Raw genomic sequence first — 11084 nt, forward strand, 5'->3', positions numbered from 1 at the left:
ATTGATTAGTGTTTAATGGCACTGAAAAGCTCAAATGTGAAGGATTACATGTTGCTTCGTGCATATTACTGTATGTATTACCTATTTGAAAGATGGTTTATGTCATGTTGCACAGTATTAATATAAAGGCTAAAAGCTCAGAGTTTTTGGCAGAGATAACATGAATATGACACATACATAAGATATACACCAGATGCAATGTTTATTTTCCAATGATGTTGTATTTTATTCCTTGTATTTTTGAATGTGATTATACTGAGTCTGCATTGTACTCGGCTGGGAAAGGCGGATTCTGGTCGAGGATAGAGTTTTGAACATTTTCTCTCTTTGATGTTGAACAGATTGAGAGAGTTGTACACAATAAAGTGCCTTCAAGTACGCCAGTGTCTTGTCTTCAGTGCACCGGAACACAACGCAGTAGTCGGCAACGAGCAGACCGCGCCGGCTACATTGGTGCCGTGACCCGGATTATCTTCGCTTCAGATCATCGCCAGGGTGATCGCCGGTGGTTGCTGTGACGAGTAGGAACCTCTTCGGAATGTTACAAGTATAAGGGCAAACATTAATGTGTAAATTGTAGCTCTTAATTGCTTACCTCAGCTACTTCTATCATTGTACAATTTTTTTTCATATTCACATGTTTTGGTGATTCACATATCATTACCATAGTCTATTACAACTTTCTATTTAAAAAAATTAAATAAAAATGGCTGATGGCAAGGATGCGCAGACACCATTTAGTGTTGGAGATGCTGCAGGGGTAAGCCTGGGGAGGGGCAGGTTTATGAGTATGGTGGAGAGCACGCCGGTTAGGGGTGCTGGGTATACTAGGCAGACCTGTACTCTCGTCCACACGCTTACGCACTGATGAATATTCCCCCGCACCACACATGCGTAGCTTAGGAGATGCTCCAGACATTGCAAGCAGCGTTAGTTCAGTGGGCTGTCCTGCATTTTCATACACTCACACCCAAACAGATGAACATTCTCCACGTCAGCCAGTGTCTAGTTCACATGTGAGTTCTGCAGACCTAGGGAGTCTCATCACACAGTTAGCTCATGAAATAGGAGAGAACATTGCTAGCCAATTACAGAGATCTGTTGGTAGTGCAGATAACCAAACCACTCCTACGCCTAGCCTGAACTTAGGATATGGACAGTCTGATTTGAACATGACAGGAGTAAAGTTAGTCATGAAGACAGATGTCAAAGAGCCGCCGTACTTCAGGGGTGATGGAACAGACAAACACACAGTGCATGAGTGGGAAGAGATTATGAGCGTTTACCTGAATAAGAGGGGTGTACACCCGCAAGAGCACTCCCAGGAGATAATGTCAAGACTAATGGGAAAGGCTAGAGACATTGTTAAAGTTACCCTGCGCAGTATGCCATCGCTGCAGCCAGCTGAGAACTCCAAGCTCGTCTTTGATATTCTGAAACAACATTTCAGTGAGTTAACCTACTCCTCTATGCCTTTAGCAGATTTCTATAACACACTTCCTCTGGCTGGAGAAAGTCCCATGGACTATTGGATACGCTTGAACAAGGCTGTGGATGTCGCAGATGAGTGTCTGAGAAGGCAGGGGCGAAACATTGAGGACCCCTCTCACGAAGTCACAATGATGCTGGTGAAACACTGTCCCGACCCCGCTCTTGCAAGTGTCCTAAAGTGCAAAACAGCTGAAAAGTGGACAGCAAATGAGATTCATGAACACCTCGTTGAACATCAGAGAGAGGCTAGAACAATGTGTCAAGCCAAATCTTATCGGCCAAAGAACATTGGTGCACATGCTCAGGCATTAACCACAGAGACAGTCGCTGCTGAAAACCCAACAGACCTTACTGGTTACCCAAAGGCAATGGGGCTTCCATCCTCTCCTCAGACAGAGAGCATCTGCATGCAGTCTCTCATTGGCTTGCTGGACCGTGTGCTAGAGCAGACGGCACACACAACAGCAGTCGTGCCACCAAGCAGGGGGCCAGCAGCCATTGTTCAGAGTAGATGTAAAGTCTGTCAGTCTGCCGAACATTCAACTACTGCACACTGTAGACAGGCGAACCTCTGTATGGGCTGTTACAAGCCCGGCCACTGGAAGAGAGAATGCCAACAGCGCCGGCCAAGAATTAACGCTCAGCCACAGTTAGCGCACACACCACCTAACTCTGAGCAAGTTGGAGCCAGTTTAAACTAGATAGCTCACATACGGAAAGGGGATGTGTGAGCGTTGAAGATTCAACCCTTGAAGAAAGTGAAGAATTGAAGGAGATGTATGTCAATGTCTGTAAAGCAATGTCTGATAATTGCACGGTAATTGTTCAGAATATTCACAGAGTTGAGACGTTCAGTGAGTTATTTCACGCACCGGTGACAGTTAATGGCTGTGCTCAGTTGCAAGGGCTCCTCGATACAGGCTCAATGGCCTGCACGATAAGTGAAGAGGCAGAGCAGAGACTACTATCGGATAGCGTCTTGACCCCACATCAAGAACTCTCACAGCATATCATCCTTGTTGGCTGTGGAGGAGTACAAGTGCGCCCCAAGTGCATGTATGACATGGAACTAAGTCTGTATGGGGTAAAGTGCATGGTCCCAGTTCTGGTGATCACTGGTCAGAAAGACGACATAATAGTAGGCACCAACATGTTGAAACGTGTACTGCATCAGCTGAAAAACGAGAACAGTTATTGGACACTTATCTCGAGCAACACAAAAGGGTCTCCAGATGGCGAACAGTTTCTAGAAATGATGACCAGTCTCACAAGATGGAGGGGTGAAGATGTCCCAGGAAAAGTAGGGACAGTGAAGCTAACTCAGGCGGTGACTCTCCTTCCCAAACAAGAGTACCTGCTGTGGGGAAGACTGCCAAGTAATATACCCAAGTCACCTGGGAGTACAGTTATGGTGGAGCCTACAACCTCCAGGTGTGTGCCTCGGGGGCATTATGGTGGGGAGAGTGGTAACACCGTTATGGGGAGATGGCTGGACTCCCATGAAAGTCACTAATATCTCAGACAAACCACTCACACTGAAAAGGAACAGCAAGCTTGCGGACGTCTCTACTTGTGTTGCAGCTGAAGATCTCACACTGTTCCAGGGTTCCTGTCAGAGTGATGCTGGCTCTGTTGGAGTGACTCATGTGAAACAGGACGACAACGGTGACCTGAAAGACAGACTGCAGAAGTCTGGTCTAGGAAATGTCGACATTGATCATTGTGAAGCGAGCCCCTCCACCAAGCTCCAACTTGTGACATTGCTGGAGAAATATCAGGATATATTTTCAAAGCATAATCTTGACTGTGGAGAAGCCAAGGGCTTTGCCCATAGGATCCGCCTCACTGACGACCGTCCCTTCCGTCTTCCATATCGCAGAGTGCCGCCAGCCCACTATCAAAAGCTGCGCCAAGTTCTCACCGAGATGGAGGAACAGGAAATCATACGGAAATCAATGAGTGAATATGCTTCTCCACTCGTGATGGTTTGGAAGAAAAATGGCGACCTCCGGATATGCACAGACTTTCGATGGCTGAATGCAAGAACTATCAAGGATGCTCATCCTTTGCCCCATCAATCGGACTGCTTGGCTGCCCTTGGCGGTAATGCTGTCTTCAGCACCATGGACCTCACGTCTGGATTTTATAACTTGCCCATGCATGAGGAGGACAAAAGTATACCGCCTTCACAACACCATTAGGCCTGCACGAGTATAACAGAATGCCACAGGGGCTTTGCAACAGTCCAGCGTCCTTCATGAGGATGATGATGAGTATCTTTGGCGATCTTAACTTCAGCAGTCTCTTGTGCTACCTAGATGATCTCTTGATATTTGCCCCCAATGAACAGCAGGCCCTCAGCAGATTAGAGGTTGTTTTCCAGAGGCTACGGGAGCACAATCTAAAGTTGAGTCCAAAAAAATGCCATCTGTTGCGGAGATCTGTGAAGTTTCTCGGACACATCGTTGACAGTGACGGTGTTGCTGTTGACCCAGAGAAGGTCGAGGTCATCACCAAAATGTCAAAGAGGGACTTGATGGAAGATGATGGCTGCACTCCTTCAGTTCGCAGAGTGAAGTCGTTCCTGGGGATGGTATTTTATTACCAACACTACATACCAAATTGCTCCTCCATCGCAAAACCCCTGTTTGCTCTCACAGCTGGCCAGAAACGGAGAGGAAAGGCCGGGAAGTACAGTCAGAATGCGGGAGTCTACAGAAAGCTCAAACCTGCGGATTGGACCCTTGACTGCGATTCCGCTTTCGCCGGCCTTAAGGAGAAGCTCCTGAATTGTGTGGTCCTTAGCCATCCAGACTTTACTAAGCCCTTGGTTTTGTCCATTGATGCGTCTCTTGATGGCCTTGGGGCAGTTCTGTCCCAGATACCAGAAGGAGAAACGAAGGCACGCCCAATCGCCTTTGCCAGCAAGACCCTCACTGGCTCACAAAAGAGGTATCCTGCTCACCGACTGGAGTTCTTGGCGCTCAAATGGAGTGTTTGTGAAAAATTCAGCCACTGGTTGAAAGGCCACACTTTTACAGTGTGGACCGACAATAATCCTTTGACCTATATAATGACCAAACCAAAACTTGACGCTTGCGAACAGAGGTGGGTGGCAAAGCTTTCCCCCTACACCTTCAGTATCAAACACATTCCTGGGGTAAAGAACATTGTGGCAGATGCCCTGAGTAGAGATCCGTTTGCTAAATCAGTGAGCCAAAGGTTGATCAGTGAGCCCTATGGAAGTCTTTTGGCCGAGGCGGAGGGAACCAAAGAGGAGAAAGTCCAAGATCTCTTCCGGAGTAAGACCCAGTGTCTCCAGGCACTTGATGCAGGGTGCTGTGTAACTATGGACCCCACTCAAGACAGGCTGGCCGGCAGTCAAGAACCCTCTCATGTGAAATCTGCTTGTGAAGCTCATGTAGAGTGGGAAAGGGGAGCAGAGATAAGAGCAACACAGTTTCTCAATGTTCTTCCCCAGGCGGTGCCCTCAGAACAAGACACACTTCCAGCCCTCTCCATCGGCGAGCTGAGGCACAGCCAGGAAATAGATCCAGTTATCAGGGAAGTCCTGCCACTCATTCAGAGGGGTGAGCCACCACCTAGGCGAGGGAGGAGGAGGTTAGCTCTTACGACCCAGACACTGTGCAAGCAGTGGCATCATCTAAAAGTCCAGGACGGAGTCCTATATAGGGTAACCAAAGACCCATTAAGCAGAGAGAAGAGGTATCAGTTTGTGCTGCCTGCTAGCTTGAAGGCCAAAGCTCTCGCTGGTGTGCATGACTTCGCTGGGCATCAAGGGCAGGCTAGAACAGCACACCTCGCCCGACAGCGTTTCTTCTGGCCGCAAATGGGAAGAGACATCAAGGAATATGTGAAATGCTGCCAACGCTGTATCCTTGCAAAGACCCCTGAACCAGCTGCCCGAGCTCCCTTGGAGAGCATTCGCACTCGGCACCCATGGAGCTGGTGTGCATTGATTTTTGGAGTGCTGAGGACTCTAAGCAAAGATCTGTCGATGTGTTAGTCATAACAGACCACTTTACAAAATTGGCTCATGCCTTTCCCTGCGTAAACCAAACTGCAAAGCAAATAGCGAAGAAGTTATGGGATAACGTATTCTGCATCTACGGTTTCCCAGAGCGAATACATTCTGATCAAGGGGCCAATTTTGAAAGCAAACTCATAGCTGAACTCCTCAGCCTCACAGGGATTAAGAAAACACACACAACAGCATACCATCCCATGGGAAATGGGCAAACCGAAAGGTTCAATAGGACACTTGGCAGTATGTTGCGTGCCCTACCCCTGACAGCTAAGCAACACTGGGCCCAACAGATACAGACTTTGACTTTTGCGTATAATGCCACCACTCATGAAACAACTGGATATCCTCCATTCTATTTGATGTATGGTCGAGTGCCCAGACTCCCAGTAGACATGGTCTTCAAACAAGTCTTGAGGGATCCAGTCGTGGTGAATTATAAGACCTATGCAGAGAAACTGATGGCGAACCTCCATGTGGCTGCCGACATAGCTCAGCAGCATGCGAGGAAAGGACAGCAACATCAAGCTGATGGCTACAACAAGAGAGTTCGTGGAACCCACTTGAACGTTGGCGACCGAGTTTTGTTAGCTAATAAAGCAGAGAGAGGGAAGAGGAAGTTAGCGGATAAGTGGGAAGCCACTATGTATACCATCATAGACCGGAACCCTCAGACTCACGTTTACAAAGTCAGAGACGAAAGTGGGAAAACAAAAGTTGTTCATCGGAATTTGATGTTGGACGTGAGCTTCTTGCCCATGCCAGAACTAAGCGATGAAGAGACGAATGGAGCTGCCTCGGATGTGGCCAGTGAGTTTCAGCCTCCTTCTGTTGATGCTTTGAGTGGCCTAGCAGTAGATGCTTCTGAGGACCGTACATGTTCGTGGTTAAACGCATCCTCTGACTCTGAGTCTATTGGAGAAGCTGATGAGTCTGAGATGGAGAATGAGACGCCCCACTCTCTGTCCAGGAAGTCTGTTCAACTGACACCCACGAGAGCCCAGTCTAAAGAGGTCAGAGGCCAAGGGGAAAATGAATACTCACCTGTGAGAGACTTGTCGGATTCCAGTGACCCCCCTGATTTGCACATGACTGACACTGACTCTGTTGCCCCAATTGATGTTCCTGACTTAGATGAGACAGGGTCTTCGGACGTCAATTCACCTGTTACACTGATTGATAGTCAGATACCCCCCCAAGTACAAGGGTTTGAAAGTCAGGTTGTCAGAACACGTACTGGCAGGGTTGTTAAGGCAGTCGATCGCTTGATAGAGAACATGGTGCAAAACCACTCACCAAGGGTTTTGTTACAGGAGTCAGAAGGTCACTGTCTTTCCGTTCTTTATTTTAGATACATTTTTGAGATTGAGATATTTTTCTTTATTACCAGTAGTATGACCTGGGTCATGAGATGTTCATAATGGAGGGAAAGTGTTCCAAGATTTCATATGATGTATAAGGCATCATATTCACTAGAAGGGGCAGTAGCCTGATCAACTGCTGTTTTCTTTTAACTTACTTTGTAAGTAGCTTTATACGCTGTATATGGGAAATGGAGTCCCAGGGCTATCTTGGACCAAGTGGACAAGAGTTTTATTCTATATGTTTTTGGTTATTTTCCACCCTCGAAGTGTGAAGGATTTTGGTGAAATTAAAGAGGGGTGAATGTAACAGGTCAAAGAATTACAGATTTTTGCAACCGTTCATTTTCTATTTTTTATTTTATTTTGTGAGTTGATTTCACCAAAATATTGTATTGTTCAGCATTTCGTGTAGTCTACAGATATTGGGAGAGTTAGTTGTGTAAGTGCGCCCTCTAGAGTTGGTTTGGTTATATGCGGAGGGATGTCATGCTTTTCTCAGTCTGCATTGTATTCGGCTGGGAGAGGTACGTGTTCACTTCGGCGTGACATAAACTTGATATACCTGTTAAAACTAAAACGTTTCAGTGCACATAGTAACTTGTATGTATATTATATGATGAGTGTACGTACATTTAATCAAGCTGTGTCGTGAATTTAGCCATTTTTGAGAGTTGAGAAATTGCTAACTTAGCTAACCTCGTGTTCTGTTTAGCTGTAAGTTAGCAATCATCATTCTATCCTCTTGTGACGAAGCCCACGTTGTTCTTTTTATGTTAGGCGGATTCTGGTCGAGGGTAGAGTTTTGAACATTTTCTCTCTTTGATGTTGAACAGGTATGTATTCCCTATATCAGGTTAAAAATATGTGTTCATTTAAAATGTTTTCATGTATTGATTAGTGTTTAATGGCACTGAAAAGCTCAAATGTGAAGGATTACATGTTGCTTCGTGCATATTACTGTATGTATTACCTATTTGAAAGATGGTTTATGTCATGTTGCACAGTATTAATATAAAGGCTAAAAGCTCAGAGTTTTTGGCAGAGATAACATGAATATGACACATACATAAGATATACACCAGATGCAATGTTTATTTTCCAATGATGTTGTATTTTATTCCTTGTATTTTTGAATGTGATTATACTGAGTCTGCATTGTACTCGGCTGGGAAAGGCGGATTCTGGTCGAGGGTAGAGTTTTGAACATTTTCTCTCTTTGATGTTGAACAGATTGAGAGAGTTGTACACAATAAAGTGCCTTCAAGTACGCCAGTGTCTTGTCTTCAGTGCACCGGAACACAACGCAGTAGTCGGCAACGAGCAGACCGCGCCGGCTACACTTGGAGCAACGGTAAGTCACTTGTAAACTGTAGTTGCATAAAGTAAACATGACATTTTATGCACATTCCAGAAAGTCTAATCTCTCCTGCTACAGTATTTGCACACCAACAGAGTTTATATAATTTCCCCCCTTGTAATCTACAAACATGATCCTCAAACAAAGTTGTGTAAAGTGGGAGTTGGTTATGATGAAGCAGGGCAAAATGGTCCGACAAACGATATTTTATATCACAGCCCCCTAAGAAGGAGCATGTAAACTGCAAAGTGTTGCAGCAAAGGGTTAGGGACAAGAAGCAAAAAACAAAGGAAGAGATTCAGATGGTGAGTTGATTAATATCCCCATATTTTAGTCATAATGACTGACTGTATTCTCCTCTGGAGACCAGTGATATTACCGGCCTGACTATGTCATTCTACTTGTCACGCTCTGTAGCTTGGTCAACATATCGCCAGCATTGAGTGTGATATCATCTCAGTTCTGACTTGTTATGCCAATTATTTTCCATTCTAGGACTTGAAGAAAAAGAAGAGGAATAAACCAAGGTTAGTGATGTTAATCTAAGTTAAGGGAATGTATATAGATTTCCAAATCTGTGGACATTTTGACAATTAAATAGTAACGTTTGATTATCAAAGGTGAACCACTGTCAGTAACTGTATTATGTAGCATGTTTGCTCCACATCTCCACGTATTGTGAATTTCTGCCTCCCAACACTCTGAATCTCCATGTTTCATACTCTGTGTTCACAGAATATTTCACGCTGTACCATTTACTAGAGATGAGAAGAGGAAATCATCTTCCAGTAAATCTCCAAAAGGCCAGATGGGATGCTTTAAAAATGGAATGCTGGTCCTGAGTACCAAAGAAATCCAGAAAATAAAAGCCTCCATAAAAAACTTATTTTAAGAAAAAATCTATAAATAAAATAAAACCCTCCAAAGTAAAGAAGTGAAAACAATGATAAAGTGTTGCATTTTTGGGAGTTTTGCAGACTTCACATGAAGATGCAGATTGGACAATTGATGTCCATGCCTCAATCAACATAACCCCAGGAAGACTACAGAAAAAGATACTGAAGAGCCCATTCATGTTCCATCACAGTTATTCATTTATTAATTTTAAAAAAGGAAAAAAATACATTGCTTTTTGCTTTTCTTTTACACAGTATAATATGAAAAGAATGACAAGTACAACGCATTTCATATACAAACCACTTAGAAGTACAAAACGTTTACATTGTAGGAGAGCTAAAGAACATACATACACATTAACATAATTCTAGAAAAAGAAGCACAGCTTTTTGTGGACACACTGTGGACATAGATGCCACAGTGTCCTAAAGGACCAGTTGACATTCCCCATAAGGTTTGGTGATGCACCCGGCCTAGTTCTCTGGTAGTGTGGCAGTGAGGGCAACAGCCACCCCAGGGCATGAGATGCGTGCCTGCCTTTAGAAGAGAGATTCCCCACAGACACTGCAACATCTCCTCTCCCCACATGCCATAGTCAGGGTGGGAACAGTAAACTTGGGCAAAATAAAAATATTCAAACGCAAATGTAATCTGATAATAGTGACTTTCTAGCACCATTTTTTTTGTTCTTTTTTGGGGGTTCACATTCAGAAGCAGGCTACCATGTTGGGGAGGGGAAATGCATGCCAAAAACACTAATATACGACATTTAGAGAGGATAAACTACAATGTTCATTTACTACTAAGGTTCTTTTGATATTATGGTCTGTACCTGCAGTTTTTTGTGTGCCATTTCCATAGTGATTGCTGAGATGCTACATGGACCCCATTTTGCTTGCCTTTGGGGTCCATTACACCTCACACTTCACTATACTGTAGTTGCCGTCACAAGCACTAATTCAGTTTTATACGAATTTCTTCATAAAAGGGACGGTTCTGTAATTGACAACATTCACTTGGAGACACTTAATAACTCAATACATGCTGGAACCTGATACATTGGCTTGTCTCTATACAAAATGGCTCTAGACAATTATCAGTCCAGCCTAACAGCTATCAACATTTCATGTACATTTCCCATCCATTTTTATTTACCCTGGGAATGGTCCCCTCCACATTTTAGCTTTGGACATACTTTAGCTCCATCAGACAGTCTGCTCTACATCATATCAAAATGTTTAATGTACAAGGCAATGGTTCTGTTCGGAAAACACCATTAACACAGCTAAATAACACCCATGTTAGATTTAAAGACTATAAAAAAAATGCCAGTACTATATTTGGTGTTTTTACAAAGAGAAAATATTACAAGAGCAGTACAAATCATTTTACCAATAGTGTACCACAGTGCTTCAAAACAGACTCTGAGCAGAATTTTCTTCTAATGGCAACAGCTTTGGTATTCTTAATCCAAAAACATATTACCATTTTGGATTAAGGGCACATTACTTTGAAGCAACACTTTTAGGGCACATTACTTTGAAGCAACACTTTTAGGGCACATTACTTTGAAGCAACACTTTTAGTAGCAGGAAGAAATCAAGATGTTCACAAAATTATAATGAAAGAATATGATACAAAACTCCTAACTGCATCTAATGCGGATTAATGATATACCGGTATGTGAAACCCCTACAACTTATCCAGAACGCTGCAGCCCGTCTGGTGTTCAACCTTCCCAAGTTCTCTCATGTCACCCCGCTCCTCCGCACACTCCACTGGCTTCCAGTTGAAGCTCGCATCTACTACAAAACCATGGTGCTTGCCTACCGAGCTGTGAGGGGAACGGCACCTCCTTACCTTCAGGCTCTGATCAGACGCTACACCCAAACGAGGGCACTACGTTCATCCACCTCTGGCCTGCTAGCCC

The sequence above is a fragment of the Coregonus clupeaformis genome, chromosome 33, assembly GCF_020615455.1.
Source record: "Coregonus clupeaformis isolate EN_2021a chromosome 33, ASM2061545v1, whole genome shotgun sequence".
Classification (NCBI taxonomy): Eukaryota; Metazoa; Chordata; class Actinopteri; order Salmoniformes; family Salmonidae; genus Coregonus; species Coregonus clupeaformis.